Below are 17,986 nucleotides of genomic sequence, written 5' to 3' on the forward strand. Positions count from 1 at the left end.
TCCTATGATCCTGTAAGTGCATTTTCTACAAGGTACTTGCTTGTCTTTCTCATACTTCTACTAGATTCTCACATTTCTGTCAAAGCTGTAGGAAAACCACCAAGAATACTTTTTGTTCAACTTCAGGCATGTAAAGTTCCTCAAAAACATTTTTACTGCCAGGATCGCACATCAGAGACCTATATGCCCAAATAAGAACGACGAGCTGAGAGAGAGGTCCACAACAAGGGCATCCCTGCTGGTGCTCCATTCTTCAAATGGAAAACTATTGGCTAGGTCTTTCCTCTGTATTTACTGAAAATAGCTAATCTAAGGCATCTGAAACGTGCACTGTGTTGGATGATACTCCATTTGTATCTCTAGTCTCTGTTCCCAAAATACTGGGAAATCACCTACCCTGGGTGACTTCCATTCATCCCTGAAAATGTCATGAGCATTGGCTGTGATCAAACATCCTGTACAAACAGGACAAACAGCAGGGCTGATGGACCTGTACTTCCACCAGAATGGTTTTGCAAGCTTTAGTAGCAGAAAATAATATCAAACTTACAATTTACTGTGCTGTGCAAGTGGGCTGAAAAGCATTAATGTCGCAGGTTGAGGTAAAAACATGCTGACTTCTTTTCAGATATCAGAAATGGAGAACATGACACCAGGTTGCAGGTGAGATTCCTCAAGGTAGGACGTGTGACCAGAAGTTAGTGACTAATTTTCTTTTCTTAGGCCACTTCAGACTTCAACATTCCCTTGCAGCTCAATATTGCTTATAATCACTGAGAGCTCCATAGCAAAGACAAAAGGAAAATAACATACATGAGGGACAGACATGTACCTCAGACCCTGTTTCAGGTGTGCTGCTGGATGGTCCTTTACATTAACTGCAAAATTCTCCACTGTGAGCACTAGGTTTTGCATTAATATTTCAGCCATGAGCTGCAAAAGCTAACTTCTGGAAAAAAACTACTTGCTTTCAATATTCAACAATTTTCCACACTAGGGAATAAGCTGAGATCAGCAATTTCACTTCACTAGCAATGTCTCTCCAACTATTAATTAACAATAAGAGTTAGTCAGCCTACATTCGAACTACTTCTAGAGACACACAAAAGAGGATATACTACAAGTTATACTTTATCACCATTGTAAGCAAAAGCTTGTTCAAAAGTAAAAAGGTAAAGCAGTGTTTGGATTGTACCTGCATGAGAGATTAGAAACACTGTCTGCAGAGACGGTGAAATGCTGCCAGCACAGAGTAAATACAGCTTCATATGAAAATAGAGTGTAAACAGTGGCTCCCTGTGTACTAGCACATATTGGATGCCTGGTGGTTTGAACAAAATAAGCTGAGATGTCTCAGCTGTGTTCAGAGTAAACAGCTATCCACATTTAAAAATGAAAATGCTAACTATTTTTGGTCTTAATAGATGATAAGGAGTATTCAGAGTTCAGCAGGACAGATTAAGCAGAAAGGCTAACTACTGTCTCCAGTGGTTCCTCCAGAGCAAGTCTAAGACATGTTGGGGAAACGGTGTAAAGAAGTTTGTGTGTCTGCTGTCCTTGAAGGCTTGCTCTGCAGGCAGAGACCACAGATGTGGAGTGCTGTTTGACTGGCACTTTTTCCTGCCTCGGATATTCACCTAACTGTAGGGAATGGAAGACAGTGTGACTAGGGGGAAAGGAAGGGAGAAAAAAGATGGAGTAGGTCATTTTGTTAGAATATGAAGGACTTGGGCTTTGGGATTTTGGCACAAGGGGTGTGTGTCTCCATTCTCTACATAATTTTATTTTCATTGCAATAGTTTGTTTTAAAATACCAAGTTTAATTGCCTTTATTTTAAATGACTATTTCACAGTTAAAACCTCATTTCTTCTAACACTTTTGTTATTTTAAATTATTTGGTGAATAACTTGAACAAGCAGTTATTTTCCAAGATTTCTTTTCTTCAATGGGATTATTTTACTCAACCTTAAGGCAATCCTTTGCTTATTGCAATGACAGGTTAACTGTACTAACTTGAGCTAGCTCTATTTCTCCAGACAGAAAGAGCAAGAGTATGCTACTTGCAAATATGAGACTGATCCAGCATCAGATGTAGCTATTACAAATTGCCACTAGTATGTGGTGTTTCTCTGACATCAGGCAAAGGCAGACACACAAGCTAGCTAATTGTAGCATCAGCACAAGGTGGGGAAAAATGAATGAAAAAAATCCGTGTGTTTTTCATTTCACATAAAAATCTCAGTTTCTAATTTTAATAATTTGTTAGTCTATAAACCTATTCTTCACAGACAGCACGGTGTGAAACATCTGAAATGCTGTTCAAAGGGGTTGGGGGACCTTTTCTAATTTCCAGTGCTGTGGAGTGCATAAAGTTGCACAAAAATGCAGTCATAGCTGCTGGTGAAAAGTGGAATTATCTTCTGGAACAATACACAGACCACATGAAAATTTTTCACCTTGTTCTTACTCCTTCTCTACTTACTGTATCATTTTCCACGTACTTCTCTAATACAATATTACACCCTCCATTATATTCTAGAGCTGATGGTGCTGAATCCATAGCAACGGTCGGGTTGTGAAAAGTATCCAACACATGGACAAGAATCTGTTTTTGCACTTCAGCAATTGAATCAAATCTACAAATCTGGCACAGTTACACTTGAAGAGAAGACTGAATTTTCTTCATCTTTTTAGGAAAATAGCTCTTTTTTAATGTCCTAAGTATATTTTTAGGAAAATATTAAGTTTTGCAGACAAAACATTTTAAAAGTTTCTCTTTAATGCTCTTCAGTATCCATTTGTATATTTAAAATTCTTTTATTCTGCTATTTTGGAGGAAACTGATCATCATGTCATAGGAAAGGTAGGATTTATTAGGCTAATTATTCCATTTTAAATACTACATTTCAAAAGGTGACACTGAAACTTAGTGGCTAAAGCATTCCTTTCACTTTTGAAGTAAGTTGAAGGTGCACAGTTTAAGACATTAATTTTCTAGCTGCTTGAATTTTTGAATAATAAAGTTGCAAAGCTTTTTCCTGTTCAAGTGGAACAATTAATAAGATATGGAAGGAGAAGAAGATCCAGTCATGCTTAATCAGGCAGTTTTAACGCACAGGAGTACTGTTTCTATGGGTCTGAGAGAACCAGTAGCCTCACTCTGCAAGCAAACCAGGTGCAAATGTTAGAAATCTCTTGAAGATTAATTCCCACCTGGGAGACATTCACTTCTGAAGGAAGGATTGTTCTTTATCAGGCAAAATGCATCAAAAGACAAGGTTATTGGATGCTGCCTTGGGTTATGCTGAGGAAGAAGGCAGGGCAGGAAGATGTCCAGAGATTTTTTATCGATGCTAACTGTACCTTTTCCTTGTTCTTATCCTGGGACAGAGAACGGGATTGATTGATTAAGCAATTTTGAACCAGAGTAGTTGTGACATTTATTATCATAGCTTTCATGAGGTACAACCAATCTTCAGTCCTGTACCTGTACAGTTTCTGTGGAAGGACTTGCAAAATCTATAGTGACAGCGACTTACTTCCCAAGAGCCACAGAACAGCTGGCAATATATGACCTGTATCTAGTAGAGTTTTCATTCTGGGTCTGATCCAAATTCAAGAAAATCAAGGAATGGATTCCTGTTTACTTCTGTAGGCCTGGAATGAGCTAAGAAACTATTCCTCAGGTTTAGGTACAGCTGCACATAAAACAATTTATGTGTGAAACCTACATAAGTACTGGAGACCTAAGCGGAGCTAATATTCTTTAACTCTGTTGATGGGAACAGGGACATTCAACTGTAGGAGATGTCTTCTCCCAGGGGAACACAATGTCTGAAGGAAGACAAAATAGTAACATCTGGGGTCCTACATCATGCATGGCCCCTCAGGTAATTCAGCAGGATGCATTTATTAAAAACTTTAGGGAGATTTTATTCCAAATCATCCTCTGTGTTCTCACCCTGGTTCTCTCCACTTCTGAATCTGTGACCAGTTCTTCAGCTTGTTCTCTGCTGCCCCAACTTATCTGTACCAAAATCATTTCTCTCTTCTCTCCAGCACTGTGAATTCTGGCCTCCCAGACCATGGCTGGATTTGTTCACAGTGAGGGGAATTTATCATGGGAGGCCATTCATGTGCACCCAACAGATGGCATTTCTACCATCTATTGTATACTGTTGCCCTTTGTGCAACCAATTTTCCTTTCTTGTAGGAGGAAATAACTTTTTTCTAAAAAGCTTGCCATGTTACTAGTATCAGGGGGCTTTTAGATAAAATTCCAAGGGCTATTACATTTTCTGTAATTTAGACCATGGTTCTAAGTTTTTTAACATTGAGGTAGATTGCAAAATAAAATGCATACAGACATGAGACCATTAGGTAGTGCAAGCTGTCGTTTTTCATGTTAAAAGATTATTTTGTCAGTGTTATGCAAAAGAAATGGTGATATATAAGAAAAAAATCCTAGCAGATCAGTCGCCCTCTGTCTTTTCCTTCCTCTTTTTTCTTTATATTTACACCTAGCAATCCTCCAAAGAACCTGCCTTCACTTTTAGCCCTCTGCAAAGTCCCTGAGCTTCTCTTTTCAACCGGAGTCTCCCTGCATATTGTAGATCTGTCATCGCACCTGATATGTAAAACCTTGACAAATTTCCAAGTAACTATCATAAGACTTGATGAATGCTCTATGAAAGAAAAATTATGGGAGCACAAGGACTACTTTGCTCTCAGGAGATGTGACGGAACTAAAATCAATCACATGAATTAAGGGATTTTGAGAAATAAGTAATTCTTATGTGCTAAATTAATTAATGAATTTCCAGGACAAGCTCAGTACAGTTTTCTGTGTTAGCCATCAGAATATCAGAGTCATAACAACTCTGCCTCTCCCTCTTCATGATTCAGATTTGGAAACAGGATGTGATTTGCATAACACTTAGCATTAGTGAAAGGCTATTTTTTTTTTATTTAATAGCCAATATACGGTGTGTACATTTTTCTCCTGTTATTCCCTCTACTCATTGCAAGATACCAGGAGCAAAGCAACTATTTCTTCATAAATACTCTGAAAACAGTGTTGAATGGAACTGACACTTACGTAAATGGATTGCAGTGCAGTTGTTGAACATATACAGGGATGATTCTCTAATCCCATTTTAATTAGGTGGATGTTGCAAGCATACAAAAATCACAAGCTTCACTCCCTGTGGTGATGCCATATTGGCAAGGAATCAATCACCACGGCTCTGGTTGCCATAGAAACAGATAGCTCCTGCACCACCATCTAAATGGTAAATGATTGGTGGTGTACTCATAACACAGGAATAGTGAAGAGTTTATATCCTGTCCAGCGGCTGTGCCAGAGAGTTAATTAAAAGCAGAGATCATGAAATAAATCTAAATCTGTGAAGAAATGAAATGTACAGTACAAATTGAATTCCCATGTTGGACAGAAATTAATATGCAGCGCAAACCACAAAGCTGCCTGAACAAGCAGCAGCTAGGAAGCCTGGGAACCAGTAGCTCTGAGGTGGTTAAAACCAAAACGTGGTGAGAGAATCTCCTTATCTTATTACCTAAACAAGCACTTCCTTCAGTGCTTGTGTTGACTGATGCATGCAAATTGCACCCTCAAATGTTAAAGGTTTGCTCAAATGCAGGAAGGATAAAGCTTAACTAAGATCTATTTAACAAACCGTTAGCAACTGCAGGCTATCAGCCGTGAATACGATATAAGTAAATGTTCGTACTGCTGTACTCAAATTCACCAGACAATCTCTGTGAAAGTCAATGTGTTTTTATTGATAAGCTATGAATTCCAAATTCATATTTCTAATATCACAAGTATAGTAACAGCCTCTGAAATGCCTTCCTCAAAATAAAATCAGTTTTGCATAAAATATTTTTCTGTAGAGTGGGATGCAGCTGGTCAGGCATGAAATACTGAACTAGAAGGAGTGATGCTCTTACAGTCCTGCCCTCCCTTCCCCACAGCCCTGACTCTTTCAGGATCACCATTTAGAAGACAGATTTCAGTAAACTGGACTGAACATCTCTGTACTGTTAAGAAGTTCAACCACCTGAGCAGGATGAATGAGGCAAGTTAGCAAATACAGACAGTAGCGGAAACTTACTCTGCTGTGCACAAGTGAAATTAAGTCAGGAAATGCTAACATTGTGAAAGTTTCATTCCAGGACCCAGATGCAAGTATATCTTGGTCAGTCATCTGCAAAGCCTAGAAATAAAAAAAGACTTTAGCACTGTTTACTTCTGAGGTGTATTAAAAGTGCTTTACATTTCTTATCAAATCTCAAACTGCAAAATATTTCTTAATTTTCCATAAAAATAGAAAGAGATCATGTTTTGTCTGTATGTTCACAGGGAAGGACAGTGCTGCTCTTGCAGTGGAGGTGTGACAGCAGGATGACCGATCAGGGCATTTTGTCATGGATCAAAAGTTTGAGTTGGATTACAAGTTCTTCTGATTTCCCGACTAATGTCATGCCATGGCTGAATGCGGCTATCTTGTCCCAGGGACCTGCCAGCAACTTCACCTCTTTGCATGTCCCAGCTGCAGAAATGGGTCTGCCTTCAGCACCCTAGCCCATTAGGCCAGCTGGGCTAAGACTGGCCCTGGCTGATTTTTTCCTCTTCTTTCAACCCCTCTCTTCATGGCTTGTCACTGAAGAATCTTCCAGCTGATTTCAACTAGACCAAAGTCTAAGGATATTCCCCAGGTCCATGAAACTCCATGAGAAAAGACAAGGTTGTTTAATCCATTTCTTGAGATGGAATTTCATATAACATCTTGCCCCTGTACCCTTCACATTCCTGTTCATTGCTTCAAAACAAGTGAAATATTGATTAGCTCTAAAATCCACTTATCTTTAGGCTTTAAGATCTATAGAAGCCCATACGGGGCCATGGCAATTTTTGTGGGTGTTTTACAGCTGTCCACACAATTAACAAAGCTGTCTCAATTGGCAGTTATAAAAATTTGCTAGAAAATTTTCCTTGTGAAGTTAGATATCAAAGGAACTATTGTTTTTACCTATCCAGCAGTGCACTTTCTACTGTCCGTAATGCATTCTCTGGCAATAGAAGCAAAGGTAACTTCTTTTCTATGATCTGAAGTGTAGTACACTGTGAAGCATGGTAGTTGATTTTGAGTGGTTTTGCAAAGTGTTGCACAACTGACACAAAAAAATGTTAATGAAGCCTACTCATGATTTCTCTTAAGCCTTCTTACCACTATGTGTTCATAAGCCATAAGGCATAAAAGCAAGCAAAGGTCTTAACAATGTCAGCTTAGCAAGAAACTGTTAAAACCTCCCAGTCACAACCTTAGTGATTTGTTACTGCATTATGTAAGTTGCACAGTCAGCCCTGCAAAAACTGTATATTAATACATTGCCTAGTTCCATAAAAAAGGTTTTTTGTATGTAAAACTTGTACTTACAAAAGTATGTGCAAAATTTGCCATTTCTGTTTCTTGTTAAAAACGGTTTTCCAAAAAAAGCAAGTTTTGTGTGGTAACTCTGGGCTTAAAATCCTTTCTTTTTCATTTTAAACACTGGCAAATATCAGGAAGAATAAGAATCCCTGTTATGAAAAAAAGTCATTCTTCAGTTAAACTCTTTTTTTTTTTTTTTAACTAAAAGAAACAAGAAAGAAAGTTGAAATTTAAGCAGCAGTTCACAGGCCTTGTAGACATCACAAGCTATAAAAGGGTATTTCATACCAAGTATGGTGGCATTTGGAAGCCTAATTTAACTGTTATTATATCAAAGGATCCACGTAATGGTCTTCCAGGGTTTGATCCTACAGTCTTTACACAACTGACTGCTACTGAAGTCTGACAGTTTGGACAAGATCTGCCAGGTATGTTTTAGTGGTCAAAATCAATGATAGCTGTGGTCACTAATGTTACAAAGTGGAGAACTATAACCTAATAGTTTAGTTAGTTAATCATTTATAGTCATGTTTAGCAGAAAAATTAGTTCAGGCCATGGTAGATAACAATGAGTTTTGGCCTGGAAGATTCTCTGCAGCATGTCCAAAATAAAGTTAATTAGACTTAATTACATAATTACTCCAATACAATAATGAGGAAAATCAGGGCATTCATTAAGCCACTATAATTCTAGCTAAATTAATTTTATGTATAAAATTAACATTATAGTTGCTAAACTTATTGCTTTAGCTGCACCTAATTTTGTTTGTGAGATTGAAAAGACATTATATAGCACATGTTAGTGATCTTTTTTTTTTTACTATGTACAGTATTTTGGAGAGGACTATAGACCAAGTGCGTTGAACTGTGTGCAAGTTATGCTTGGAATTTGAGCACTAGGACCATAAAGTTATATTTTCCAAACTATTGGCAATTGTCAATGACAACTGTTATTCGCTGTTTTAATTATATTATACTGAAATTTCTTATGCATAGAAAAAAAGTTGAAGCATGTTACAAAGAAATAGAAAGTGGTAACAATCTATAAAAATACTGTATGAAATCAGTGCATGTATGTGGGAAATGAAGATGTGATTTCATTGAGTCAGCATGCATCTGGGACAGAAAAAATGATTCTGAATTTGTTCCTAGTTTACAGACCTCTAATTTGCTAAGATGAAATGTGAGTGATCAGAGAGCACTCTTCCCACACAAAAGCTACCCCAGGTGTCACAGTCTCCACATCTGTTGTGGAGATAACTGAATAGTTATCCGATAACTAAATAGTTATCTGTCAATGTACATGTACTTAACAAACGTCACACAAGTTTCTTGTCTTTGATATATATTACACTACATGTATATCACTATTTTGGATACATGCTATGCATTGTGGTCTTGGCAGTTGCTCAAAGCCCAGTTCTGACAGGACTGTTGGGCTGTTTTGTAGATGTCTGCTCAGTACTGCTTCTGAGGGAGAAATTTTCAAAAGACTTTGAAATAACACAGTCTCCAAGCTTTCTGCCAGTGGGAATTTGGTACCTAACCCACTCAAATGCCTTTAAAATCACCACTTTGTTCTCAAAAATTCAGTTGGTGATGGCTGGAAGGAAAGTTTGGGGTTTACCAATATTAATGATGAAATTACTTTTGCTTATTGTTTTCAGTGAGATCAGTTATTTTGCCCTCTGTGTTCCCCGAGGCAAGGAATCCCAAAAAAAGGACTCAAAAGCACAGTCACAAAGAAGAAAGTTTCTAGTTTACTTCCTCTTCTTGCTCAGTGTTGACAGAATATTAAGTTACTTTCCAGATTCATTACAGTCAGGTTAAACAGAAGGAGTAAAATTATTTGCCTTACCAATTTTGGCCAGCCATTTTGAGTCTACTAATTTAGAATTCCTGGTTTAGCATTCCTGATTTGCATCAATTCAATTGTAAATGAAGACTCCGAGTATGCTGTGTTGGTCCTTAAATAGCTGACATTACTGGCTTGTTTCATGTTTCGTAGTATAGGTAGAGAAGAAAAGCTCAAACTCTGTATTTTCTTGTATGGTAACATTTTACAAATACTAACCTCCAACAGTGGCAAAAAGCTTTTTTTTTTTTAACCAATCTTATACCAATATGCTGGGCAATAAATAAATGCACATAGAACTAGATAACATAGAATTCTATATTTTGATAGGTAAAATTTTAACAGCACACATTAAAATAGCATGACATTTATTTCTACTGTCAAATACAGGTATATCACAACAGATTCACCTCCTGAGCTGTACATCATTTATGTTTATAATACATTGTAATACAAGAAAATAGGTAAATGGTTGTTTCAAAATAAAGTCAAGGAATTGTTTTCTCAGAAAATGTATAGCCAAGCTGTGAAACTGCCCTAGAATGCTGCGGATACTAAAAGTTTGTACGGGTTCAAAAACAACTGCACTCATTCATGAGAAAAAAAGTCCACGGAAGGCTATTAAACATGAATGCATCATCTCTGCCTCGAGAAGACACTAAGCGTCACTCAGTGGAGACAGGGAGCACGCAATGGGAGAGACTCTTGCTGGCCTTGCTCTTAGGCTCTTACACAGGTATCCACTGCTGGCTCCCGTGAGAGACAAGGTCCTGGCCTTGGCATACCCGTGGTCTAATCCAGGACCTTCAGGTTCTCATGCTCATATGTAAGTGTAAGAAAGAAGGGGGCGGGGTTGAGCCCACATGGTGGAAAAATAATGTTTGGGAACTTTTTCAGTGGTAAAGAAAATACATTAAATGTTGCAGATTTTTCTTAGCATAAGAATATTTCTCCTTTACTCTCCAGTTCCCCTTTCTTCCCTCCCAGCTCCAACGCACAGCTGCCATACTTGCAGCATTTCAAAGGACGCTTTCAAGGTCCTTTCAGGTTCTGTTTCCTGTTTTTTTTTTTTTTTTTTTAAAAAAGAAAGAACCAAAACCTAAATCAGAAGCAGTCTGACACCCCCAGTAGGAACTAAAATGTGAAAAAAGCCTCAGCCGCCTGCAAAATGCCACTGAATGCAGCAGCTGCATGCTCACAGGATGAAACAACATTCGCACTGCTTTCCTCATGTCATGAATACATACCGGGACTAAGCACTATATGGGTGTGCAGACCATTTTGTTATTTCTTCTCCATCTGAACAGTTCAATCAGGTACATGAAAAACCTTCCCATTTTCCTTTCCTGAAATGGTAATCACTGAAGTGGCTTTCACATAACTCAATGTATTAGCAACTGAAAAAGCAGGGTCAGATGCTTCACTTGTTAAATGCTGCAGTTCTGCTGAACTCAGCTGCTGAAGAACGGTGGCAAACATGCCTATGGATACAATAGTATATTTGTGTGATAGGTAGGTTGTAACAGTGAAAAAATGGAAAATAATGGGAATGAAATAAATACATAAAGGTATACAGTGAAGAGACTGAGAGCAGCAGTGATAGATCCATGTCGTGAAATCTCTTGTCACCCCATTTTTACTACTTTGTCAATGGGATTTCTTGCATGGGTGCAATTGTTGGAATTTGAATTACCTTCTTAACATCAGAGAAACTTTCAGCTTGAAACCATGCACACTGAAGTTCACAGCAAAATTTGCATTCATTTGAATGGAGCTGGGATATCACATGGCATTGGCCAAGGTAAGGACACCAAATGGATCCAAACAGGATCCATTTTCATGGTTCAGCACAAATGCTAAGATGAACATTAAGCCAAGCTATATATGTTTTTCATAATGTATTAGGCAGAAGACTCCAAACAGCTGAGCAGATATCTTGAAAATTGCCTATGCTCCTATTTTATTAAAAAGATATTCTCACTAACCCACTCTATGCTCAGCTGCTTACACGTAGTACAGCATCAGTACAGTTACACTCACTGACACTGACCCTTACCAGCTGTTCTGAGTATTTTCCTCCAGGGTGTTTTGACAAGTTTGCCAGAAGAAGGGCTTTGAATTATTCCCAAAGAGAATTAATCAAATGGGGAAGGTAAATACTGAAGAAAATTAAAAAATAAATTTCCAGGCTTTTGAATGTGCACATTGTATGTCCTTCTCTCACAGGCAAATCCTAGAAAAATTAATAGAAGAGCAATGTAATGGTCCTTCCATATTTTTAGACATTCAGCATATCTGAAAAAGATAAAAGATTGCTGTGCTAACAAAAAGATGTGCTAAAAATCCTACAGAAAAGATTTTACTGGCTATCTAGCTCCACACGTTCTAAACCTAATTTCTGCATGACCTAATTGGTGTCATCTCTATTAAATTACATAAGGCTTCCCACAAGTGTCTCTAAAAAGTCTTTTAAGAAGACATCTATATAGGTGTCTTTCTTAAACAGTGTTCTTTAGATAGCTGTAAACTACTCTGATCTATATGAAGAAAATCTAGAAGAAAAAAGGAATTTATTCTCTTTCTCACTGTTGTTTAAAATCAATTTAATGTCACTGAGTTCAGAAGATTTGCTCAATTTAAAAGCAGTGAAAATGAGATCATAAACAGATCCATTGTCTTTGATTTATTTAATTATTTGAAGTGAAGAAAGGACTTAATATTTCCACATTGATGTAGAAGAGGAACTGTTTAGTGATGAAGGGAGGGAAGGGAGGGGAAATGGAATTTATTCAAAAAAATATTGTTCTATTCAGATGTGGTTAAGATGTCTCCAGTTTCAAACATTCAGTGACTAACAGGTAAAGCTCATATGGGATATGTACATGCCAAAAAAAAGTGAACAGGTCTTGAATGCAAAGAACAGCAGTATCCTTTCCAGGAATCTGTTGTAAAACAGCTGTTCTCAAGGGAGAGAGACTGTTATTTGCAAGTGACCTACCTTTTTAATCTAGTTCCTGTTTATCTGGTTCCTTTTTGTTCTGTTTTGGAGAAAAGGCACAGAATCACAGGCTGAGGTAGGAAAGGACTCCTGGTGATTGTCTGGTCCAATCCCCTGCTCAACTGGGGTCAGATGGAGCAGGCTGCCCAGGAGCCTGTCCAGTCAGATTTTGAAAATCTCCAAGGATGGAGACTGCCTTAGAGAGATCCGCTAGCCTGACAGGTTAAGCTACAAAGTAGCAGTGATTAAATGAATAAACTTAGTTTGGCAGACCCAAATTAATGAAATAGTGTCAAAGTCTGCTTCCAATTACACCTGTGGAGCCACAGAAATTTCTTCTGCTAAAGTGTTACAGAAAATTATAAATAATATCAACTGTCAGCAGTGTTTGACCTTTGGAGATTAGGCAGGCTTCTTTTGTAGATTTTTCTGCAGCATTATGTGAGCTTTGGGCTGATTCATGGTTGTTCAGCTAATGAAATGCAGAGTCCTCCAAAGAGTTCTCACTTGAGGTAGTGAGGATCTTGTGACTGTTCACTTGACTCCTGTTCAGGCGTTGGGGCTAACACCCGGCTCATGCTAATACCTGGTGTTTGCTGGGAGCAGCACCATTAGGCTAAAACCAGAGCAACACGTACGTCAGACACTCAGGGACAAAAACAAGTGAGATCTGCAGCCTTTGCAGTTTTCTAAGTAACTGCTTGTTAGCACCTGATAAGACCAAAACTCTTTGGAATTAAGGAAATCCTTGCCCAGCGACCGAAACGACCAACAGGGATGGTATAGACCAAATTTTCCAAGCTGGAAGGTACAAGTACATCTGTTCATCCAAACAGCCTTTGAAGTGCACCCACCAGCAGCTGGACTGCTGAGGCTCGTGTGCTTCCTGGTGCAATTCAGGGCATGCCAGCATTGCAATGGAGGAGGAAGGGTGAGCACTCTCACCCTTGCTTATTTTACTCATAAGTGCGTGAATTAACAAATTATCAAGTTAACGAATCAGCAATCTAGCAAATTAATTACCTAGAGAATTAATAATTTAGGCTAGTCTACAGAGAGTCTACAACCACTTGTTTCCTTGTTTTTATTTTTTTCCTAATGAGCTCGTAAGAATAAAGTTTGTTTCACACAGTAGGCTGTCCTGTAAATCTGAGAGATCACAATGAATTGTGACAGGATGTAGATGAAGAAAGATTCCTTCCTTTCGAACTCTGACAAAGAATTAGGAGGAGAAAGTGATTGGTGATTTTCATGGGAGTACCAGTGTCTCTTCTATCATACGACCTTTACTTTGTACCTGTCTTTTTGTAGAAGGTCATCTTTGCTAGCTAAAGCTTGCAAGACTTTTCCCTTCAAAGTCACAAACAGGAGGTATAAAGAACAAATGGCATAATTCCACTGGGGGCAAAATGAAGACCCCTTAACTTTTTTTAAGGCAAGATAAAACATTGAATGAAAAATGCCAGAACCACAGTTTGGGGCAAGTTACAGCAAAAATCTGAAAAGCAGCAATTTTTGTCCCAGAATTATCCTTTGATTACTAAAGATATCATTCAGTACTTTGCTCTTGTTCGTATAATTAGTGACATACTGTGGGACAGAGAGTATATGTGAGCGAGAAAGCGTACTAGGCCAAATGTTAATCATTTTTACCTTTTATTAATTATTTCCATTACATTCTATTGCATTATTAATATTCATAGTGGTAGCAAACTTAAGCAGTGTAACAGATGTAAAAATTGCCTCATGCCTGTATACTTACCTGCTGGAGGTCAAATGTAGCTCAACTGAATGAAAGTTTACTATCTGTTATAAGGTGAGGATCTGTTCAATATCTTCTGCATGCCTATCAGGAATGTCCCCATCCATCTTTGCTGTTGTTGCTGGAACTGATACCAATGGATAATGCATTCAGCATTGAAGTGCTCTGGTATGAACTTTTGGGGGGCCAAATTTTGAGAAGTGTTCAACAGCTACCACTGCCTATAGAAAAACTGAATTGCAGCACTTGAGGCACACTGTCAAGGTATCATAGCTTAGCAATTTGCCATGTATCAGCTGACCTGCAGAAAATGACTGTGCATGCTCTCAGAGCCTGTGGCAAATGACATGTGAAGCATTTTAGCTTTAATTTCTTTCACTGAGATTTTGCCTAATTCTTTCACATTTTCAGCTGCAAAGGGGAAACCTCCAGATTTAAAATTCCAGTTTTAAGCACACAGTAAAACACAAATTTTACCTGAGGTTTGTGGTAGTAGCTCAGCAACATTTATGAGCCCTTAGCTGTATCAGTGAGAGAGAAGTTCAGAAAACCTATCCCTTCATTGCTTTGATGGGAATTGCAAACTGCTAAGTTCTTGTGTAATACTCATTCTTTGTATGTTGGTTAAAGAAGGTACTAAGGGTTAGTGATGACCAGCTCTAAGCCAGCAAGTAGCCTAAAGTTGTAGTATTCTAAAATAATCCCATGGAGTCTCTGATGTCATCACAGAAAGACCTGTGGCTTGTCCAGCTGAATAGGGGAGTTACTGCCTTTCACAGGCATTGCTGCAGTCTCCCTAAGCACGCATGGAACAAGGTTCCAGCTTGTAGTACCTGCACTGCCGATATGAGGTGACCAGTGATTGCACTTCTAGATTTTCAAGGTCAAGTAAAAATCTAGCTAGAAATTTACAGCAGATGGAAAACAACATTCCAGCAAGCAAGGATTTTTAAAGCCTTTTCTAACTTTTGGCAGTGATATACTATATGCTTCGGGCTCACTGTGTCTCCTCAGCAGGTCATACATTTTCCTTTATGCTCAGCTGAGTGGAGCTAAGACCAATTTTTAAATCACATTGCTATATTATCTATCTTTACTGTTCCAGACAAGGTGGATAATTGTTTGCTATTTTAGAGGTCCTTGAGTTACACCATTAATTTTTTTTCAAATGCTATTATAAGTCTCGAAATGACCACTGTTTAATACTTGCATGGTATTTGCATATATCATTAACACAGTGAGAGGCACACAACCACTGACATATATGTATATTCAAACCCACAGGATAAATTATTTCTTTTGTGTGGGTGGCTGCATTTAAAAGCAAAGAATTGGTCACTCCTAAAAACAGCTATGAAAAGAAAATATCTGTGAAAGGAAGATTTCTGTTTCTGTTAACTAAACAAAACTTACATTAAAAGAGAATAAAGCACCTTTGCATGAATATAAAGTACATTAATAATTTAGCTAAAATAATAAAGTTACCATGCTCCACTACATAAAAAGGGTAAAGTACAAAGTTGACCTAATTCTTAGGAGCAGATCTTCTGCAAGAATATGCTTTGTGTATACCTAATCAGATCTGTTCTTGTATTTCCTTTTTTTTATGAAATGGCTGAATTTTTTATAAGGAAGTTTTTTGCCCAGTAAGGTCACATTCTTTGTGTGTGTGAATGAGGAATAGAATGTACACCCTCACATACAGAACCTTCTGTAATGAAATTTTTGTTTTTTTCTCCAGTGAATAATATTGCTGCATATGTCTTGGAATAATAGGTCTTTCCCTGCAACACACTGACAAGTTTCATGCTGTTCATTTTGCCTCGCTGCCAGCACCACTTCTCAAGGTAGACATTACCTTGCTTAGGGCAAGGGCTGAAGTCACAACCGAGTAATGACTGTGCTGTGACTGTAGCTGCAGCCTTACCAAAGCAACATGTTCCTTCAGAATCATTTCTGAGCTATCTCCAAGGTCACCAACCTCCCCGGGAGGAACAACAATCACTTACTGCTGGCCAGCAGCAGGAAATATGATCTCTCATCTCTTCTGCCAAATATCCATGGCACACAGATGAGGTTCTGACTATTCCTTGCTCCCCCGGTCCCTTTCTCTGCTGATTTGTACCAGGAAGTAATCAACTGAACAGCTCCATTTCACTCCTGCATGCCCATCTTCAGTGTCCAAAGAGGCAGTTTAGGCCTACAGATGGCCTATGATGGCCTACCAAGGCATTCTGTACAAACTGATCTTTCTGGGGATACTACCAGAAGCTCAGTACAATTTATTTTATTGTTTTGTTTTGATTTTATTCTACAGTTTTTTCATGAAGGGAATTTTCCTGATATTTGATTAGCTGCAAGTTGGTTACAAAGACACCTTGATGAATTTGGACACTTTTCAGCAAATCCAGTTTTCATCTATTTGACTGGATATGTTAGATATGATGGTTAAATATGATTCAGCTCAGTATTTAGTGAGCGTTTGCACATGCTGATCGATAATTGTTTGATTAAATCTTCTTATCAGAGCATAGGCATAACAAGTATAGCATTATTGCAAATGTATCACACATTATGGAACTAGTATACAGTTCATAAAGAAAGAATCAGCAACAAGTATTGATGGAATGAAAAGAAAACCATTGGGGTTTCTAGCCAAATGAGCCAAACTAATGGCTTATCAGAGCCCTCCACCTTGGTGCATGCTGCAGCTGATTCAGGTGCTATAGCAATATTTATGATATCCTATAATAAATTTCTAAATTGGATAACAAAACAAGAGCTGCAGTTATAATGTGCCAGTTGAGAGTGAGAGAGATTAAAAGAACTACCAAAATCTAACCTTCCTGTGACAGGAGGAACACGTCAGGTGAAACTGCCAAATCATGCAAAGAAGATGATTGCTCTAACCCAGACAAAAATCCGTTCCTAATCTCAAAATCTGTGCATCTTCTTAAACATGAACACATGAATAGGACACAATGCCAGATGGCTCTGAGATTTTTAATGTCACTTAGGTATTTTCTCTCTCGAACCTCGTTCTCATGCTTCAGAGGATGTGACAGTAAAGGAGGCAAAGTGTACCTGTATTCTTCTCCCAAGGAAGAAATCAAGAAAGAAATATCTTCTGATATTACAAAGGCAAAACATCCTGCAAGGCCCTTGCAGGTGACCAAAGACAGTCCCCGAGCATTTGTTCAATGTGATATAAACATGGCACAAAAGGACAGAAGTTTGGTGTCCTTTCTAATGCCATTGCAGATATGGCCACATTGCAAAGCCAAGGTCACATATGACGGGTTTAATTGTCCAGCTATGGGAGTTTCCATGTAGAATTGATGGTACATTTTGTATAAGAAATAGAAAAGAAAAGGAGCACAACCATATCTTTCTGGAATTCCTAATGATGTCAGCAGAGGAATAGAGAGCACAAAATCATAATCATGTTGCTATATGGAATAGTCAAGTCTGTGGTGAAGTGGAATTTCATTATGGAAGGATCAAAGTTGCAACTATTTTATATTTTTTGATAGAAATTGATGCTGTGTACTTCATTATGTGCTGGAAAAAAACTCATATTATGTTCTGAATTCAGTTCTAAAGCTTTAACAAACACAATTCCCCTTCTTATTTCCTTTAATGCTAACAGATTTTTTATTTAAGCTCCTTCCTCCCACTCAGGATATACACCTTTGGCTATGTGTGTGAAGATGTCAGAGGGACCATGTAATAGGATATAATCCAGACTGTGTCAAGTTTATATTAATCCCCCTCTAAAGGACTCAATAAATCTCACTACTACTCGAGTTTAAGTACTGACTTCAGCAGGCACAGATGATGAAAATGAAGAAACCTAGAGCAGCTGTAGTAACTTGCTGACACTATGCCAAAATAGTCTGAGTCAAATTCATCCCTA

Source organism: Apteryx mantelli, chromosome Z, assembly GCF_036417845.1.
Source record: "Apteryx mantelli isolate bAptMan1 chromosome Z, bAptMan1.hap1, whole genome shotgun sequence".
NCBI classification, from domain to species: Eukaryota; Metazoa; Chordata; class Aves; order Apterygiformes; family Apterygidae; genus Apteryx; species Apteryx mantelli.